The sequence below is a fragment of the Oncorhynchus mykiss genome, chromosome 2 (genome assembly GCF_013265735.2).
Source record: "Oncorhynchus mykiss isolate Arlee chromosome 2, USDA_OmykA_1.1, whole genome shotgun sequence".
Taxonomy (NCBI): domain Eukaryota; kingdom Metazoa; phylum Chordata; class Actinopteri; order Salmoniformes; family Salmonidae; genus Oncorhynchus; species Oncorhynchus mykiss.
In genome coordinates this window covers 56867346-56889071 of record NC_048566.1, presented here as the reverse complement: position 1 = coordinate 56889071, position 21726 = coordinate 56867346, and the positions used below count along the sequence as shown (strand labels likewise).

Below are 21726 nucleotides of genomic sequence, written 5' to 3'. Positions count from 1 at the left end.
AAACAGAGCCAGTCTTACTGTGGGCCCGATCCCTTTCCCCGTGGCCTCACTTCCCCTCTCAGGCCTCCAAGACAGAGCCAGTTTACTGTGGGCCCCATCCCTTTCCCTGTGGCCTCACTTCCCCTCTCAGGCCTCCAAGACAGAGCCAGTATTACTGTGGGCCCCATCCCTTTCCCCGTGGCCTCACTTCCCCTCTCAGGCCTCCAAAACAGAACCAGTCTTACTGTGGGCCCCATCCCTTTCCCCGTGGCCTCACTTCCCCTCTCAGGCCTCCAAGACAGAGCCAGTCTTACTGTGGGCCCCATCCCTTTCCCCGTGGCCTCACTTCCCCTCTCAGGCCTCCAAGACAGAGCCAGTCTTACTGTGGGCCTCATCCCTTTCCCCGTGGCCTCACTTCCCCTCTCAGGCCTCCAAGACAGAGCCAGTCTTACTGTGGGCCCCATCCCTTTCCCCGTGGCCTCACTTCCCCTCTCAGGCCTCCAAGACAGAGCCAGTCTTACTGTGGGCCCCATCCCTTTCCCCGTGGCCTCACTTCCCCTCTCAGGCCTCCAAGACAGAGCCAGTCTTACTGTGGGCCCCATCCCTTTCCCTGTGGCCTCACTTCCCCTCTCAGGCCTCCAAAACAGAGCCAGTTTTACTGTGGGCCCCATCCCTTTTCCTGTGGCCTCACTCCCCATCCCAGGCCTCCAAACAGAACCAGTCTTACTGTGGGCCCAACTCTCACCACCACCTCGTAATGACGACAGTTTGATTAAAGGCCTCTCTCCAAGCTGGAAACCACGGGAACAGCCTGCGTCGACAGCTGCTGGCCACCGACCAATTAGCGTCAGCTATAGGGTCATGGGTGGATGGGACCACTGTCCTTCCCCTGGCGGTCCAACCACGGAGGCCTCACGCCCCGAGCGTTGCCGCCACGCCCCATTAGTAGCAGCCTCTGTGAGAGTGGTGAAGTGTGGTCTCATGGGAGTTGAAGGCTGGAGCATTTCATCCAGGCACCAAAATATGTTACACAACATCTCGACATGACTCCATACTGTGATACATATCAATACATACAGTATACCCTGCTTGGGTGTGTGCGTGCAAGTGTGTGTGCGTGTGCTATGTATACGTGTGTGTATGAGGGCAAGTGTGTGTGTGCAAGTGTGTTATGCCAGTGCATCTGTATGTCTGTGGCGTGTGCCAGTTTCAGCAGCCCTTTCAGATGGTCAGAAAGGCTCATGGGAACTGCATGGGAGGCCAAACCTCAAACCCTCACCACAACATTTCAGCACATTTCCCTTTTTCAACCCCATCCAGAAGAAGACAAACTGTAGATGTACAGTATGTCAATACCACAGAGAAAAAATCACAGGATCTCATAAAAGAGTCAAGGCGTTTGTTAATTGTGCACTTTACTCTGATTGGAGGTTCAAATCCAGCTCTGCCAATAGGATTCTGGGAACACATTCATGAACTCAAGCTCTTAACTCAACATTTTTGCAAACCATTGTTCTTAAACACAAACGGTAGTAACACTAGCAAAAAAACATGACAACTGGTAATAATTCTTAGACCGTCTCGCAGGTGGTCAACACTGTGGTGTGAAATGATCGAGCCAAAGGCCACGTGACCCCGCGACCTCGAGGTGACACACATACTCACCTAGAGGCAATGTGGCGCAGACAGACAAGCATCAACACCTTCTCACCCTTTTGTTCGCCACGTCTGGTGTCAGCCTTTTGACCGTGCGTAAAGCACACACTGAAATGTGTGGGAGTGGAGCCTAACAAAAGCTGGTCTATGTTTTGTTATTTCATACGGTAACTCATTCACCGCTTTCCTCTGTGGCGCGTCTTTTGTTTCGTGAAGGAAGGCCATTTTTCTCCCTTGACACACCAGAAAGAAAGCCAGGCTTAACTTCATTATGATTTGTTTTATCCCATTTCGATCCAAGTCGAGTGTTCATATTTTCCTAGTTTCCCTTTGTGCGTCCTTGCGGCTGGGGTGCTCGTGGAAGACAGCTTCGGGGATTGTAAGCTTCCTGGTCTGGAGACCATTCGTAGCCTGTTCATAGTCTGTTTTAGAACCTGCTCATAAACCATTCATGTTGCAGGTCTCATCCTTTACGATTGCATTGACTAGTAGTTGAAGACGCTAAGCAACATTCTTGGAACTAAACCTGCTGCCGCCTTCTGCCTCCTTAACAGCTAGAGGAATTATTAGCCAATTACCTCCTAATTAAGGTTAATTAAGGCTTTAACGCACGTACCAAACGAACAAATCTCTGATGTAAAAAGAGGTAAGATGAAATAAGGTAAAGTGAAAGACGAGAGGGAGGGAAAGCAAAACATTGAAACATTACAAGGGGAAGTAAATGGGGGGGGGGGGGGGGGGGGGGGGGTAATAGATCTATTGGATATCAACAAAACTGCTAGCCTAGCGGGTGTTCCTTCCCACTGTGGTAAATCCTTGAGGCTTCCATTAATAAACAAAGAATTTGCTGCAGTGCAATAAGAGGGACGACTGAAGCACAAGTGTCAGTCACTACTAGGCCATCTCACTCTGCCAACGATCACAAAGTCAGCACTCCATTGGCTTTTAAGGAGCCCCCCCCCAAAAACAAAAAAAATTGTCAACAGTTTACCTACAGTGTACTTCCAGAGGACAGCTCCTTGACATGTCCTTTTGGCTGTACCACCAACGTTTAGAAGTCAGTCATCGAACGATCGAGAAAAGACCCAGCAGAATTATGTTGTTTCTCTTTTACAACGATTCAGTCTTTTAAAAAAAAATGTACTAATAAAGTTACAATGACGGGAGCTACAGACAGTACAGTGGCGAATATAAACAAGGGACACTGATCTATTTGGCATACCCCATGCAAGCATCAGACCCTGTGCTGCCTGGCCAGGCTGGATGCATTGGGAGGGTTTTTGAGTGCCTCTAGATGTTCCTCAAATTCAAATCTGGAACACAAAGCCAGTTCCACTGTTTTTTTTTGTATTATTCCCCTCTAATGAGGGACTGATTTAGACCTGGGACACCAGGTGGTGCAATTAACTATCAGGTAGAAGAGAAAACCAGCAGTACCTTGTAGGGTAAGATTAGTAGTTGTATTTTTTACTCTTCATTGGATTGGCTTTGGGTTCCTTCATTGCTGGCTCACGATGTCATTTCCTGTGGGCTTTACATGGAATCCTCCAGGTATTATCTTTGACAAGCCTAAATAAACTGATGATTAAGACGGCTGCCGATCCAGCGGTTTTCTCCCTGTTGGGTGGTGGTGGAAGTCACGATTTGAAGGTTGTGTTGATACTGCCACGGTCCTTTGTTGAGGCCTGTTGTCTAAAACCACTCACTCAAACGTACTGCTTTATTCGCCCTATGCTGCAGCCTGCAGGTGCAGCCCATTGCCACGGTTAGCTTCAGGGATGCTTAGAATAGATTGGAGGATTCCCTTAAAGACAAGATGACCATGGGTTCAATGTTTTCAAAGGAGGACAGGGGGTGAAGGAGAGAGATAAGGGGATCACAAAAAGGAGAAATAAATGAGACGCTGCTATACATTGGGGGACAGAAAAGTACTGGTTTGATTGTTGTGGTGAGTTCAAGGGGCATGTTCGATGTCTAATAGCAAAGTACATTTGGGGAGAGAGGCGCAAACGCACTTAAGTGACTCTCGCAGAAGGAGGCCCAAGCACAGTTTGGGTTGTCATTATTACTGGTTTGTCAGGTATGATCCCATTCAGACTTATAATTGGATGGTGGGGGGAGCAGGATCTTAATTTGAGCCAGTTTGCTACAGCAGGAAAATAATCCTGTAGCAACAGGAAATGTGAATTTAGGGATTATAATTAATGGACATTTTTGTAGGGGTTGATATATTTTCCGTAAGGGAAAATCCAGTCTGACATTTCAGAGTGGAAATGACAAACTTCAGAAGCCTTTTCATCAAATCAAATCAAGCTTTATTTACACAGCACATTTCAGACATGGAATGCAATGCGCTTCACAGGAAAAAACGAATAAAAACAATTAACTACACAACAAACACAAGAGGATAAAAAAACAAAATAATGACAAACACTGAATGACTAAAGAGCACCATAAAGAAAATCAAGGCTAAAAAGGTATGTTTTAAGATTTCTTTTAAATATGTCCACAGTTTGGGCCCCCCTCGTGTTTTCTGGCAGGTTATTCCACAGGCTGGGGGCATAGTAACTAAAGGCTGCCTCTCCATGCCTCTTGGTCCTAGGCTTTGGGATAGTTAAAAGGCCAGTGCCAGAGGACCTGAGGGACCAACTGGGAATACAACTTAAAAGCATGTCTGACATCGTGCACAATCATGGATTGATTTAAAAACCAATAGAAGAATCTTAAAAGGTATTCTAAAACTCACAGGCAGCCAGTGCAGAGACCTTAAAACAGGTGTAATCTGTGCTCATTGTCTGGTCTAGATCAGAACCCGTGTTGCAGCATTCTATATGTTTTGCAGTTGACCAATGGCTTTCTTGGGTAGACCAGACAGGAGAGCATTACAGTAGTCAAGCCTGCTTGAATTAAAAGCATGGATGAGTCTCTCTGTATCAGCCTGAGAGAGAAACGGCCGCACCTTGGCAATGTTCCTCAGATCGTAAAAACCTATTTTGGTCACATTCCTAACGTGTGATTTGAAATTGAGTTCAGAATCTAAAATGACATCTAGTTTTTTTTACCTGGTGTTTTATCTTTATTGCCCGCAAATTAAAATGTGCGGCCAGATTCTCGCTCTGTGCTTTGGCTCCACCAATAAGTACCTCGGTCTTGTCTTGATTTAGTTGGAGGAAGTTGTGAGCCATCCAAGTATTTAAATCACTAATACAGTCTAATAATTTATCTGTGGAGGCCAACCCACCTCTCCAGTCTGTCCAGAAGGAATTCATGGTCAACAGTATCGAATGCAACACTTAAATCCAAGAGTACAGAGAGCTGTTTGGCATCTATGTCGGCTATAAGATAATGTATCACTTTAACTAAGTCTGTGTCTGTGTTGTGGTGGGCACGAAAACCAGATTGGATTTTTTGTTTTTTTAAATACAGTTGGCACAAAATCATTTCGCTGCCCGAAAACCAATTTCTCCAGAATTTTGCTTAAGAATGGAAGGTTGGAGATTAGCCCAAAAGTGCTAACAGCTGAAAAATCTAGATGACTTTTCTTCATAAGGGGTTTCACCATAGCATTTTTTAGTGCAGTGAGGAAAGTGCCTGTGATTAACAATAGCTTGCATTTAAAACCGTTTTGAAGAAGGTGGTGGGGATAGGATCGAGAAGGCAGGTAGAAGGCTTAAGTTGTGATCACTTTCCCGAGCATGTCTGCGTCAGCCTGGGAAAATAAATCTATAGTGCCTTTGCGTGTTAGGGTAGGGCACATATCATCAAACTTCTCATCTTGCTTGACTGATACCTAGCTTAGTGTTTGTTATCTAATCTCTGAAATATTACGCAAACTTATCACATTTAGATTTTGAGGAAAGTTCACATAGGTTTGCGGGGGTAGACCATCAATGGTCGAGAAGAGCACACTCATACTATTCTGATTATTAGTGATCAACTTAGATCAAATTAGCCCGGTCTGGTATTTCTAATTGCCTTGATACAGTGCATTCGGAAAGTATTCAGACCCCTTGACTTTTCCCACATTTTGTTACGTCACAGCCTTTTTCTAAAATGGATAAAACATTAAAAACATTCCTCATCAATCTACACACAATACTCTATCATGTCGAAGTGAAAATACATTTTAATAAATTTGTGCAAATGAATTCAACATAAAAAACTAAAATATCTAATTTACACAAGCATTCAGACCCTTGACATTGAGCTCAGGTGCAGCCTGTTTCCATTGGTCATCTTTGAGATGTTTCTACAACTTGATTGGAGTCCACCAGTGGTCAATTCAATTGATTGGACATCATTTGGAAAGGCACACACCTGACTATATAAGGACAGACAGTTAACAGTGAATGTCAGAGCAAAAACCAAGCCATGAGGTCAAATGATATTTTCGTAGTGCTCCCAGACAGGATTGTGTCGAGCACAGATCTAGGGAAGAGTACCAAAACATTTCTGCAATATTCAAGGTCCCAAATAACAGTGGCCTCCATCATTCTTAAATGGAAGAAGTTTGGAACCACCAAGCCTCTTCCTAGAAATGTCCGCCCGGCCAAACTGAGCAATCGAGGGAGAAGGGCCTTGGTCAGGGAGGTGACCAAGAACCCGAAGGTCACTCTGACAGAGCTGCAGATTTCCTATGTAGAGACAGGAGAACCTTCCAGAAGGACAACCGTCTCTGCAGCACTCCACCAATCAGGCCATTATGGTAGAGTGGCCAAGCAGAAGCCACTCCTCAGTAAAAGGCACATGACAGCCCTCTTGGATTCTCTGGTCTGATGAAACCAAGATTGAACTCTTTGGCCTGAATGCCAAGCCTCATGTCTGCAGGAAACCTGCACCATCTCCACGGTGAAGCATGGTGGTGGCAGCATCATGCTGTGTGGATGTTTTTCAGCGACAGGGACTGGGAGAGTAGTCAGGATCGAGGGAAAGATGAATGGAACAAAGTATAGAGAGATCCTTGATAAAAACCTGCTTCAGAGCACTCAGGACCTCAGACTGGGTTGAAGGTTCGCCTTCCAACAAGACAATGACCCTAAGCACACAGTCAAGACAACACAGGTGTAGTTTCGGGACAAGTCTCTGAATGTCCTTGAGGGGCCCAGCCAGAGCCCGGATTTGAACCCGATCCAACCTCTCTGGAGAGACCTGAAAATAGCTGTGCAGCAGCACTCCCCATCCAACCTAACAGAGTTTGAGAGGATCTACAGAGATGAATGGGAGAAACTCCCCAAATACAAGTGTGCCAAGCCTGTAGCTTCATACCCAATAAGACTCGAGGCTGTAATCACTGTCAAAAGGTGACACAACAAAGTACTGAGTGAAGGGTCTGAATACAATACCGAGTTTTGTCTGTAGATTGATGAGATGTTAAAAAAAATTGGGGAACAAGGCTGTAATGTAACAAAACATGGAAAAAGGGAAGGGGTCTGAATACTTTCCGAATGCACTTTATATACGCCAATTGCTCTCTCAGAATATCATAACGAACCTGCAACTTTGACTTTCTCCACTTTGGATCTGCTTTACTGCAATTTCTCTTTAATTGATTTAGTTTCCTCACTCATCCAAGAGGCTCTCCATTTGGATGGGGCATTTTTCTACCTTACTGGAGCTATGGCATCAATGGTTGCCCTTTATTTGCTATGAAAGTTATCAACTAAATCATCACAAGAGGAAGGCAGAATTAGGTTCCTACATTCAATCAAATCTGTAGCAACATCCGAGGTAAGATCTTAATAACGCGTTCAGTATTACCCTGTGCTATGGGCAACAAGGTAGTAAAAAAACACACAGTGGTGATCAGATAAAGCAACATCAACAATAGAGGATACAGTGGGGCAAAAATGTATTTAGTCAGCCACCAATTGTGCAAGTTCTCACACTTACAAAGATGAGAGAGACCTGTAATTTTCATCATAGGTACACTTCAACTATGACAGACAAAATGAGAAAAAAAATCCAGAAAATCACATTGTAGGATTTTTAATGAATTTATTTGCAAATTATGGTGGAAAATAAGTATTTGGTCACTTACAAACAAGCAAGATTTCTGGCTCTCACAGACCTGTAATTTCTTCTTTAAGAGGCAAATCTGTCCTCCACTCGTTACCTGTATTATGGCACCTGTTTGAACTTGTTATCAGTATAAAAGACACCTGTCCACAACCTCAAACAGTCACACTCCAAACTCCACTATGGCCAAGACCAAAGAGCTGTCAAAGGACACCAGAAACAAAATTGTAGACCTGCACCAGGCTGGGAAGACTGAATCTGCAATAGGTAAGCAGCTTGGTTTGAAGAAATCAACTGTGGGAGCAATTATTAGGAAATGGAAGACATACAAGACCACTGATAATCTCCCTCGATCTGGGGCCCCACGCAAGATCTCACCCCGTGTGGTCAAAATGAGCACAAAAATGGTGAGCAAAAATCCCAGAACCACACGGGGGGACCTAGTGAATGACCTGCAGAGAGCTGGGACCAAAGTAACAAAGCCTACCATCAGTAACACACCATGCCACCAGGGACTCAAATCCTGCAGTGCCAGACGTGTCCCCCTGCTTAAGCCAGGACATGTCCAGGCCCGTCTGAAGTTTGCTAGAGAGCATTTGGATGATCCAGAAGAAGATTGGGAGAATGTCATATGGTCAGATGAATCCAAAATATAACTTTTTGGTAAAAACTCAACTTGTCGTGTTTGGAGGACAAAGAATGCTGAGTTGCATCCAAAGAACACCATACCTACTGTGAAGCATGGGGGTGGAAACATCATGCTTTGGGGCTGTTTTTCTGTAAAGAGACCAGGACGACTGATCCGTGTAAAGGAAAGAATGAATGGGGCCATGTATCGTGGGATTTTAAGTGAAAACCTCCTTCCATCAGCAAGGGCATTGAAGATGAAACGTGGCTGGGTCTTTCAGCATGACAATGATCCCAAACACACCGCCCGGGCAAAAAAAAGGAGTGGCTTCGTAAGAAGCATTTCAAGGTCCTGGAGTGGCCTAGCCAGTCTCCAGATCTCAACCCCATAGAAAATCTTTGGAGGGAGTTGAAAGTCTGTGTTGCCCAGCAACAGCCCCAAAACATCACTGCTCTAGAGGAGATCTGCATGGAGGAATGGGCCAAAATACCAGCAACAGTGTGTTAAAAGCTTGTGAAGACTTACAGAAAATGTTTGACCTCTGTCATTGCCAACAAAGGGTATATAACAAAGTATTGAGATAAACTTTTGTTATTGACCAAATACTTATTTTCCACCATAATTTGCAAATAAATTCATTAAAAATCCTACAATGTGATTTTCTGGATTGTCTCTTCTCATTTTGTCTGTCATAGTTGAAGTGTACCTATGATGAACATTACAGGCCTCTCTCATCATTTTAAGTGGGAGAACTTGCACAATTGGTGGCTGACTAAATACTTTTTTGCCCCACTGTATGTCAATAGAAATCCCCTTGGTAATAACCAGGTCCAAAGTATGGCTGCGGTTATGGATGGGCCCGGTAACATGTTGGATAAAGTCCATAGAGCTCAAAAAGTAATAAATTCAATAGCCTTGAAGTCCGTCTCTTTGTCAACATGAATATTAAAATCGCCCAATAGAATGATTTTATCATAGTTCTCAAGGACAATAGACAATAGTTCAGAGAAATCAGTAAAGAAAGTGGGGAAGTGCTTTGATGGCCTATACAGGGTTCTGGCCAGCACTGGTGGATGACATTTAAACAGTATAGCATGATGCTCAAAAGACCAAAAGTCGCCTGTCACGTTCGTTATAAGGATTGGACCAAGGTGCAGCGTGGTATGCGTACATTCTTATTTATTTACAGAATGAAACGCTGAACAAACTAACAAAATAACAAAACGAAACGTGAAGCTATACGAATAGTGCAGACAGGCAACTAAACATAGAACAAGATCCCACAAACACCAAAGGGAAATGGCTGAAGGGCTGAAGACACGAACCTCATGGCAAGTGTGGGGAGGAGGCACAGGACATACTGGACTCTGGAGGCGCACTGGAGGCCTGGTGCGTGGGACCAGTACAGGTGGTACCGGGCTTGTGACACACACCTCAGGGCGAGTGCGGGGAGCAGGCATAGGACGTACTGGACTGTGGAGGCGCATTGGAGATCTGGAGCATAGTGCTGGCACAATGCGTCCTGGCTGGATGCTCACTTGAGCCCAGGAAGTGCGGGGCGCTAGCACAGGACGCACTGGGTTGTGCAGACGCACCGGAGACACAGTACGCAGAGCCGGCGCAGGATATCCTGGTCCAAGGAGGTGTACTGGAGACCAGGAGCGCTGAGCCGGCACCATCCATCCCGGCTGGATGCCCATTCTAGCCCGGAAAATGCGAGGAGCTGGAATAGAGGGCACCGGGCTATGAATGCGAACTGGAGACACCGTGCGCATCACTGCGTAACACGGTGTCTGACCAGTCACACGCTCACCACAGTAAGCACGGGGAGTTGGCTCAGGTCTAACCCCTGACTCTGCCAATCTCCCCGTGTGCCCCCCAGAAAAAATGTGGGGAGCTGCCTCTCGGGTTTCCGTGCTAGCCGTGTCCTCTCGTATCATCGCCGTTCCTCCTGCGCTATCTCCACCTGCTTCCATGGCAGGGTCTTGTCCCCTGCCATTACCTCTTCCCAGGTCCAGGATGTCCTCCACTCATCTTTCACCCAAGCCCAGGATGTCCACTCCTCTTGAACACGCTGCTTGGTCTTTTTGTGGTGGGATCTTCTGTCACGTTCGTTATAAGGATGCCTCGAGGTAACCAATGGAATAACAAACTAATTATTAACGTTACTACCACGTTTTCTGACCGTCTCTAATCTATCAGAATAGTAGGAGATGACAGTTTGTATAAACTCACCAGAAGGTGGAGTTAAAGGAACATAAATTAGGTTACTCATAATAACTACAGTGCCATTTCTACAGGAGTTAATATGCTTTCCAAGTCCTCTGTTGCATATTCTGACAGAGAGAACTGGAGAACTACCAGACCCTGTATGTCAATCTCAAAAACAGTTTGCGATATTACTGGAAATAATCTGGGAATCCCTGTGGTTAGGGTGAATCCAATCTCTTTTTTAAAAAGTGCTGGATGCTCCCACAGCAAATAAAAGTTGTCACAAAAAGAGACATTCCTGTCGTTGCAAAATTCCTTCAGGTACTCGTTTAGTGCAACGGGTCGGCTGAAAAGTTCCAAACCCTATCAGTAGCACGGGAGGGGGCCAGAGATAATTATCTTCCCTGTGCTAGCAGGTTGTTGACATTTTTTTTGTAGTCCTCAGACTGCCTAAAACGAAGGTCGTTAAAACCTACGTGAGTGACGATGGTGTCAATATTGGAGTAGTTGGCCAGAAGAGGGAGTTCCTGTCATGGACACCGGCTCCTGGGTGACAGTGGACCTTGGTCGGTCTACAGACCGTAGGCAGGCTAAAATCTCTCACCATTGATCTGCCCACAATGATTGGTGGTCATGATGGAATCCGATGGGGAACGAAGAGGGGGAGCGGTTTGGGACTGCCTCGGGCAGGGGGGGATGGAGGATTCAAGCCAGGCTAGCCTGACTTTTCGCGCCAGCTACAGAGGATGGCGTCGGAAACCCCAGGAAGGTGGAGGATGGCCCGAGACCCTTCTGTTTTGAGTCACCAACCTGCTGAACTGTCGTGCTCGTGGGGGAGGGGGCCACTGGGCGGCAGCCGGCTGTTGGTATACACCCAGGATCCGTGCTGACTCCTGGGGGCTGGTAGGTCCTTCTCAAGCAGGGCAAAGCTGTTTGATAGTTGGATCGGCTCTTCTCGGATAGATGAAGGGTGGCCAGACTGCCTCCCCAATCTCCTACGCCTTGCGAGTGTCCAGATTCCTATGGGCCGGGGAGTTGAGTTTAACATCTGTCTGTTGGATTGGGACAGATCAACGCCGCCCGACTCACCGACAGCTTTGCTATATTAAAACAGATTGGGTTTGCCTGGTCGGTGTACTTAGATGTAAGTTCACACTTTTTCCTGGTCGGTATACTGGTTGGTGTACTCAGCAAGGTCGGTGTACTTAAAAAGCAGGTTATCCGGGCCTCCCGAGTGGTGCAGTGGTCTAAGGCACTGCATCGCATTGCTAGCTGTGCCACTAGAGATCCTGGTTAGAGTCCAGGCTCTGTTGCAGCCGGCCACAACTTTAGCTATGATTAATGGTTCCGTATTTCACTGAAAGAATAAACGTTATGTTTTCGAAATGATAGTTTCCAAATTTGACCATATTAATGACCAAAGGCTCATATTTCTGTGTGCTTATTATAATTAAGTATATGATTTGATATTTGATAGAGCAGTTTGACTGAGCGGTGGTAGGCAGCAGCAGGCTCGTAAGCATTCATTCAAACAGCACTTTACTGCGTTTGCGAGCAGCTCTCAGCAATGCTTGAAGCACAGCGCTGTTTATGACTTCAAGCCTATCAACTCCCGAGATTAGGCTGGCAATACTAAAGTGCCAATAAGAACATCCAATAGTCAAAGGTATATGAAATACATATGGTGTAGAGAGAAATAGTTGAAGCGTCATAATTCCTATAATAACTACAACCTAAAACTTCTTAACTGGGAATATTGAAGACTCATGTTAAAAGGAACCACCAACATTTCATACGTTCTCCTGTTCTGAGCAAGGAACTTAAACGTTAGCTTTTTTTACATGGCACATATTGCACTTTTACTTTCTTCTCCAACAATGTGTTTTTGCATTATTTAAACCAAATTGAGCATGTTTCATTATTCATTTGAGACTAAATTGATTTTATTTATGTATTACATTAAGTTAAAATTAAAGGGTTCATTGTTCATTCAGTATTGCTGTAATTAGTCATAGTTAAAAATATATATATAAATCATCCGATTAATCGGTATCGACTTATTTTGGTCCTCCAATAATTGGTATCATATCGGCGTTGAAATATCATAATCGATTAACCTCTAATACAAAGCTCTCTCTTTTAATAAACCTCAAATACACTACAATTTTTACATTTCCTCCATTGCAGAAAGTTCTCCTGCAACGGAATGATCAAATTAAGATCCTACTTCTGAAGAGCAGCACCCACAAAAAGTATGGGTCATTACAGCCATTGAAAGTGAGCAGGAAAAATAAAACTGGCAAAATGGGAAATCGGGTTCCAAGGTTATATGGTGGAGGGAAAATAGAAAGCAATTCAATCCACCCTCAACTGGCATTGTGGTTAAAGAAGGTACAGGCATATGCCACTGTACTTCAAGTGCTCATTCACTAGAGCTTCATCCTTTCTTTTTCAGCAGCAAGACTGCAATTTGGGTGTGTCGTACAGCCGCAGATAAGTATAGGCTGGCTAATATGTACTTACGAGATGGAGAGAAATACTTACGGCTAAATGTTTAATGTCTGTTTGTACAACACATGTCCAATTTGGGTGCTGGTGTCCTTTTGAAAGAGATCAACAACCAATAATTATGACTTTCTGGCTCTGTCACTAACAAGAATCAAGCTTTCTGAATGACACCTTTAATCTCAAAACAACACGCAGAGGGAAAAAGTGCAAATGTGGACGTAATTTAAGTAATACAAATATAATAAATGTATAGTGTTTAGAAGCAGCATGCGCTTAATCAAATAAGGATAAGCCAAAGAAAATGACAACAAAAAAAACAGGGTCAGAATAAGGATGAAAAAACTAGCAACATTAATAAATATGTATTCATTAACACATGTGTTTTAGTCACTATGAAAACTATTGTGTCTTAATGAAATACACCTGTGGCCATTTCTATGTTATTACCATGGTTATAACCATCAGCAAGGCTGCAGGCAAGCTGCTAATGAGTGCAGCCAATTGTACCAATCTCTAAGTAGTCCATAACTCACACTCACTCTCTCCCCCTCTCTCTCTCAGCTGTCAAACACCCTCACCTGTAAGTCGCCTGCAACCGTTTGCCCCTTTTCCTATTGCCAAGAGAATGTCACCCTAGATGAAAGAGAAAGCTAACAGGATCTACTCTTTCACTCTGCTGCCAATAGCAACTCATTTGACATCAGCATTTATCATATATTTTCTTAAAAGACCACTTGAGCCTTAAAAATGTACAAGTCACTTAGCACTATAGATTGAACTTCAGAAACTGTTTCAATTATTTTGAAGTTCTGATATATTCTGCTGAAAAAATGCTGAAAAGCAAAGTGTATTGAAGGCCAAGTGCAGAGAATCTAAAAAATATATATAATAGCCGTTGTTTTATATGATATTATCTACACAATCACAAACCAAATTGCATCTTAAGTTATCTATATATATATATTTACATACACACACACATGACCTGTACACACATACACACAGACACACGCACATTTTCCATAAGCACAAAAAGCTTATTTCTCTCAAATTTTGTGCACAAAATTGTTAACATACCTGTTGGTGAGCATTTTATTATTTGTCAAGATAATCCATCCACCTGGCAGGCGTGGCATATCAAGAAGCTGATTATTATACAGATGCAATTTGCGCTGGGGACAATAAAAGGCCACTCTAAAATGTGCAGTTTTGACACACAACACAATGCCACAGATGTCTCAAGTTTTGAGGAAGCATGAAATTGGCATGCTGACTGCAGGAATGTCCACCAGAGCTGTTGCCAGAGAATTGAATGATCATTCTCTACCATAAGCCACCTCCAACATCGTTTTAGAGAATTTGGCAGTACGTCCAACCAGCCTCACAACCGCAGACTAGGTGTAACCACGCCACGCGCCCCCCCCCCCCCCCCTACTCATTCAAGGGATTTTCTTTATTTTTACTATTTTCTACATTGTAGAATAATAGGGAAGACATCAAAACTATGAAATAACACATATGGAATCATGTAGTAACCAAAAAAATGTTTAACCTCTCTTGGGTAGGGGGCAGTATTTTCACGTCTGGATGAAAAGCGTGCCCAAAGTTAACTGCCTGTTACTCAGGCCCAGAAGCTAGGATATGCATATAATTGGTAGATTTGGATAGAAACACTCTAAAGTTTGTAAAATGATGTCTGTGAGTATAACAGAACTGATATGGCAGGCGAAAACCCGAGGACAAACCATTAAAAAAAATAAAAAATTGGCCTTCCACTGTTTCCAATGGCTTTCATGTTTATTATGAGGCGAAGTCCTCCCAGATTACAGTTCCTAGGGCTTCCACTAGATGTCTTTAGAAATGTTTTCAGGCTGGTTTATGGAAAAATTAGCTAGAAATTGTAGTTTTTCTAAGTGGCTCCCATTTTGGCTGTAGTGTTTCCATGCACGTGGGTGAAAGCAGGTTCTTTGTTATTTATCTCCGGTTATAAACATACTATTCTCCGTCTTAAATTGTATTGTTTATTTACATATTAGAGTACCTGAGGTTTGATTATAAACGTTGTTTGACTTGTTTGGATAAGTTTATTGGTAACGTTTGGGATTCATTTTGTATGCATTTTGATGGAGGGAAACCGGTGGATTATTGAATGAAGCGCGCCAGCTAAACTGAGTTTTTATAGATATAAAGAAGGACTTTATAAAACAAAAGGACCATTTGTGATGTAACTGGGACCTTTCGGAGTGCCAACACCAAAAGATTTTCAAAGGTAAGGCATTTATTATATCGCTATTTCTGACTTCCGTGTCGCACCTGCCTGGTTGAAAAATGTTTTTCATGTTTTTGTATGCGGGGCGCTGTCCTCAGATAATCGCATGGTGTGCTTTCGCCGTAAAGCCTTTTTGAAATCTGACACAGCGGCTGGATTAACAAGAAGTTAAGCTTATTTTGATGTATAATACTTGTATTTTCATGAATGTTAAATATTTATATTTCTGTAATTTGAAATTCGCGCTCTGCAATTTCACCGGATGTTGGCCAGGTGGGACGGTAGCCCATAAGATGTTAACAAATCAAAATATATTTGAGATTCTTCAAAGTAGCAACCCGTTGCCTTGATGACAGCTTTGCAGACTCTTGGCATTCTCTCAACCAGCTTCATGAGGTGGAATGCATTTCAATTAATAGGTGTGCCTTGTTTAAAGTTCATTTGTGTAATTTCTTTCCTTCTTAATACGTTTGAGCCAATCAGTTGTGTTGTGACAAGGTAGGGGTGGTATACAGAATAAAGCCCTATTTGGTAAAAGACCCTGTCCATATTACGTCAAGAACCGCTCAAATAAGCAAAGAGAAACGACAGTCAATCATTACTTTCAGACACGGAGGTCAGTCAATCTGGAAAATTTTAAGAACTTTCTTCAAGTGCAGTCGAAAAAACTATCAAGTGCTATGATGAAACTGGCTCACATGGGGACCGCCACAGGAAATGAAGACGCAGAGTTACCTCTGCTGCAGAGGATAAGTTTATTAGAGTTACCAGCCTCAGAAATTGCCGCCCAAATAAATGCTTCACAGAGTTCAAGTAACAGACACATCTCAACATCAACTGTTCAGAGGAGACTACATGAATCAGGCCTTCATGGTCGAACTGCTGCAAAATAACCACTACTAAAGGATACCAATAAGAAGAAATGACTTGCTTGGGCAAAGAAACACGAGCAATGGACATCAGACAGGTGGAAATCTATCCTTTGGTCTGATGAGTCCAGATTTTAGATTTTTGGTTCCAACTGCCGTGTCTTTGTGAGACGCAGAGTAGGTGAACGGATGATCTCTGAATGTGTGGTTCTCACCATGAAGCATGGAGGAGGAGGGGTGATGGTGTGGGGGTGCTTTGCTGGTGACACTGTTGTGATATATCTAACATTCAAGGCACACTTAACTAGCATGGCTACCACAGCATTCTGCAGCGATACGCCATCCCATATGGATTGCGTTTAGTGGGACTATAATTTGTTCTTCAACAGGACACCTCCTCCACCAAATCACACCTCCAGGCTGTGTAAGAGCTATTATACCAAGAAGGAGAGTGATGGAGTGCTGCATCAGATGACCTGACCTCCACAATCACCAAACCTCTACCCAATTGAGATGGTTTGGGATGAGTTGGACTGCAGAGTGAAGGAAAAGACATCAACAAGTGCTCAGCATATGTGGGAACTCCTTCAAGACTGTTGGAAAAGCATTCCAGGTGAAGCTGGTTGAGAGAATGCCAAGAATGTGCAAAGCTGTCATCAAGGCAAAGGGTGGCTACTTTGAAGAATCTCAAATATAAAATAGATTTAGATTTTTTAAACACTTTTGGGTTACTACATGATTCCATATGTGTTATTTCATAGTTGTGATGTATTCACTATTATTCTACAACGTAGAAAATAGTACAAAATAAAGAAAATACCCTTGAATAAGTAGGTATGTCCAAACTTTTGACTGGTACTGTATATACAATTAAAAGTCTCATTATTGCTTAAATATACCATGAGGTAAGGTTTAGCTCTTGCACATGCAATATTTTCAAGAATGGGTTATTATAACATTTATTTTCAGGCTGTAGCCAATGTCTATCACCTACACTTTGACATGTAGGATAACTATTTATGTACGTTTTTCGGTTTTCAAATCAATCAAATCAAATAAATTGCCTATGTTTGGAAAATGGCCTTGCCCCTAAAATCAAGAAATTCCAGGCCTGGTGCTAATCATAGCCTAATTATCAAATGACAATGAGTCACAGTTTTCTCAATGCAAGGTTCATTGTGGTTTTTTTGTATTACTTCTTGAAGGTTTTTATCATATTAGCTCTGTGTTTTAATAGGCCTAAATAGTTGGACATGTTAGCCTACACTTGGGGGCACTTAGAAGGCTAACCTATATGAACGTGTTTGATGGGACTGACATAATTAATAGGCTATATACTGTAAAGGTTTAGTGTGAACGATGCGGGAGGCGGTATTTGTGCGCTGAAACGACAAATGAACGGGTCCATAACTAAATCCAGGCGAGCTACAGGTGCGCCGCGACTGTATGTTAGCACGTCCCGGGACAATGTGCTGAATTGGCAGCCTATTTATAAGTCTGCCATTTGAACGTGGACTGCACTCTAATGCCACTTTACCTTATGAGGGAACTTTAACCCACAGCACCTGCTCAAAACAAATTGGCATACGAGATCAACTTCACCCCAGCGAAGGGTCCCGTCCTCGTATTGTTTTTCAAACAGACACTCTCGCTTACAACGGGAATGTGCTTCTCTATTGGCTAGCTAGAGAGCACAGACAATTAAACTTAAGCTGAAGAATATAGGCACTATTTAAATTCGAGATCATGGATTTGAAATGTGTCCAAATAGCAATGAGGCTGCTGCATTTCAATTATATGCTAGGTTAATTAGAAGAAAAATGGGGTGGAACGTTGCGTATCCTTCTTACCTGGATGTCACTCTCAGTGTCAACAAGTTAGAGGGATCAAAAATAAATACATATGTGTGGCATTGATCCGGATATTACCACAATCCAGTTAATTACATTTTTAGTTGTTTTAAAACCGCATCACTGGCACGTGAATTCATTTCGATCGCCAGTGCGTGCGAGGGCTCTCTTTCAAAACGTTATCACCGGGCGTGCAGCACTCCGAGATGCATTATCTGAGAACGTGTGTGCGTGTAAATGTGGGAAACTCCCTAAAGTGATGACCTATCTCGCTTTTCCAGAAAGGCTATGATGCTTCAGTGCGCCTTGTCCTCCTATACACTGACAAGTAAACGTATCATTAAGTTCACCGCACGAAACCTCAAAGAAACGTTCACTCTTTCACAAGATAGCCTACAAAAAGTCCATACTGTTAAGTGCAAGGCAGAACGTACAGTTCTAAATGTCAGTCGAAGTGTGTGAAGCATGGCTAAATAAACGCTCCTCCTAAATCGCTACGCTCATATGACAATCAATTAAATGACATTTCGTAATTGTCCACCATAATAGGTATTGCCTTGGCAATCATCTAAAACAACAGCCTAAGTCAAAATAAAAGATATAGAGACAAGTATTCTAGTCTATAGGCTACGCTAACATGCTGTTTTCAACTTGAAAACGTTCACGAAAAAAATGTAAATGTTCAATGTCGGCTATAGCCTAGGCAATCAGAATTCCAATTGAGAACAACTTACTTCAAGAAGTTCCCCTTGCTTCGCACCGTGTTCTCGCTGGGACCAACGTCTTGTTTCTTCTGTATTGTCTCCCAATGGAACCGTTTTAGAACGAATGGTTACGTCTATTTTAATTTATGACTCACCACGCATTCTTTTAAGGTCAGTTTCCATGACCCGAGAGAGAGTAAACTTGTGAGAGAGACATCCCCTACTCGGCAGCGTCGACAATATTCCCATTTTCCAGTTGATTACAACTGAATCAAATTCATTCTGATTTGGACATGGCGCCGAAGTCAACCGAGCGCACAGTGAACAAACTCCGAAAGGCTCGGCATTTACAGTTGAGGTGGTGGCCCTGTGGCCAGAAAAGCGCACGTCGTTTCGATGAATAGTAGCCGGCTACCACTATGTGGACAAACATGAAACTACGTCCTGTTACAATAGCTTGCAATACCACCGGGCAGCTATTTTCAAGCTGCGGGGCTCGCTCACAAAGTTAACGGGGAATGCAGAAAAAACGACTTGTATTAAACGGATTGTGGGCCTATTACAGTGAAACGTGCTGACATAAACCAGCTTGCACGGAATGATATCACTTTAAGCTACAGACATCGTTTTACAATAAGCATTTGACAACACTTAGTTTAGCAAAGTAGTTCAGTCTGAAACACAACGTAGGCACAATATTTTGTAAATGTTATATGCAAATGACAAATACAATAGGCGTATGTATGTTGCAAATCATCAGGCTACGTGTGATTTGTTCACTGACCAAACTCGCCCCATTTGACATTTTCCCTTTCATAATAACATGTAAGTGTAGGCATAGTAGCCTATCAATCTCAATGGCAAAACGTTAATAACCTCTTAATAACCTATGATGCAGGGACTTAAGCTACACATTGGCTTTCTACTGGGAAGCAACACACAGCCACGGCCAGACAAAGCACCACATTCATATAAATGTTGGGATATAGCAATAGGGCTATTCTTACCTTGGCTTGGTGTATCCAGTCTGTGGGCATCACGTTGTATTATCAAAGGACAATGTTGTCTGTATCAGTGGAGAAAGCAATACAGGCAACTTGTGTGGCCATGGGCCACTTTAACACTCTGGTGCGCGAAGTGAGGTTCGCTTGAGAGGCTCTTTGGTAACTTTGTTAAACTAGTCAATCTTGGCTACCCTTAACTATTTTAAGCATTTCCCATCGTGCAACCATTTGAAAGTGAGGCGAAGTGAGTGAGTGTTCACTGTTGTCGTGCACGGAGAGTACTCATTCTCCCTAATGGGATGCAACGAGAGAAACTGAGAATGAAAGCATTGAGAAGGATCGAGAGAGAGCGAGAGATAGTGTGTCACGTTTAATAAATTGGTCTATTGGTATTTACATAATGATAATGATCACTTGTTTGCTTCAAAATACAACGACCACAGGGCATAACTCGTTTGCTTTCAGTAAAACAAGTTTTCATTTTGGTTATTTTTAATATGCGAAGTGTATAATCTGCTTCTTATAAAAACGAAACGACTTGGCAAGGAAATCAGACTACCACCACTTTAGCAACGTCAATGCAACCAATGTCAATGCCTTTCATGGCACACATTCGTTGAGTGGCTATCTAAAATAAATATTGGTTCCCGGGTGACTTGTTTAATTAATTAGTTTGTATGACGCTGTTTATAAAAGATAAACAAATGAAGGCGTTTCACTTTTGGATGAAAATTTCATTCTATCAAGCATTAAGAATATCATGACATGTCGACGACATTGTTTCTTAAATGTCTGTTGAATAATTATATCCCTATTTTAATAGAATGAAAGGGCTATTGCATGATTAAATGTTTGGCTATATTCTAAATGAGTAACATTTCAGAACTATGTATCTTAACGAATAAGATAAACATGCCAAAATACATGCATGTTCACGATCAAAGCTTTTGTAAATCAGCCTATAGCCTATGAGCAATTATCGAATTTATATGAATTTGATATTCGTATAAATTGGAAAATTAATTGTAGCCTATTAAAAACGGACATGTAGGCTTTTTGGTTGTCAACCTATTCAATCCCATCTTAAAATACGAGACATGGGTTATTTATTTCCTTCAAAGATGATGGATTGACTAGACTATTGATAGGGACATTTTGGAGTTGAAACTTTAAATATGAGTGCCTTTTAAAGATATGCCTGGTAAAATTGCAGACAAAAATGCAGTTCCTCTTACGCCACCCTGTGGTAAACGTAGACAGCTCAGCTCAAACTCACCAGAGTGTCTACGATCACTGACTGCCAGTAACGCACACTTTTGGGTGATGTATCAAAACGGTCAGTGCAATCTGGAATCCTTGGGACGCCCCGTACCCTAAAGCCTAACCTTAACCCATATCCTTGTCTGAGACCAGCCACCCGGACAGCTGATGAAACTAAGGAGCATTTCTGTTTGTAATGAAGCTCTTTTTTGGAGAAAAATTCATTCTGATTGGCGGTGCCTGGCTCCGCAGCGGTGGTCCTGCGAAATCGAGCGCTGGAGAGGGAGCGGGATTAGGCGTGACAGGCTTGAAAATAACCATGACCAAATATACAGTGAGCTCAAAGTATTGGGTCAGTGACACGTTTTGTGGTTTTGGCTTTGTACTCCACACTTTGGATTTGAAATGATATGACTATGAGGTTAAAGCCCCGACTGTCAGCTTTAAATTGAGGGTATTTTCATCCATATCGGGTGAACCATGTAGAAATTCTAGCATTTTTTGTACATAGTCCCCCCATTTAAGGAGACCACAAGTATTGGGACAAATTCACGTGTCAGTTCAAGTATTTTTTTTTTCTTCATTGTCATTCTTCATGTGTATTAAAGTAGTACAATGTTAAGAATTTCGTCCCATATTCATAGCACAGAATGAATACATCAAGCTTGTGACTACAAATTAGTTGGATTCATTTGTGTTTTAGTTTTGGATGTGTTTGAGATTATTTTGTGCCCAATAGAAATGAAGGGTCAATAATGTGTTGTGTAATTTTG

General features: G+C 42.8%; 1 protein-coding gene across 4 annotated transcripts in view; it reads right to left on the bottom strand.

The window, feature by feature from the left end:
- Positions 1–19991, bottom strand: part of LOC110492317 (transcription factor SOX-6) — a 158698-nt gene extending 138707 nt beyond the window's left edge. For 2 of the 4 annotated variants that reach the window (XM_036951218.1, XM_036951247.1), the window contains exon 1: positions 18720–19044. The gene's annotated coding sequence lies outside the window, so the exon portion shown is untranslated. Of the gene's footprint in view, positions 1–17985; positions 18675–18719; positions 19045–19696 lie in introns of those variants that run through there. The other 2 variants (XM_036951228.1, XM_036951237.1) reach the window with 2 other exon arrangements.
- Positions 19992–21726: the final 1735 nt, after the last annotated feature.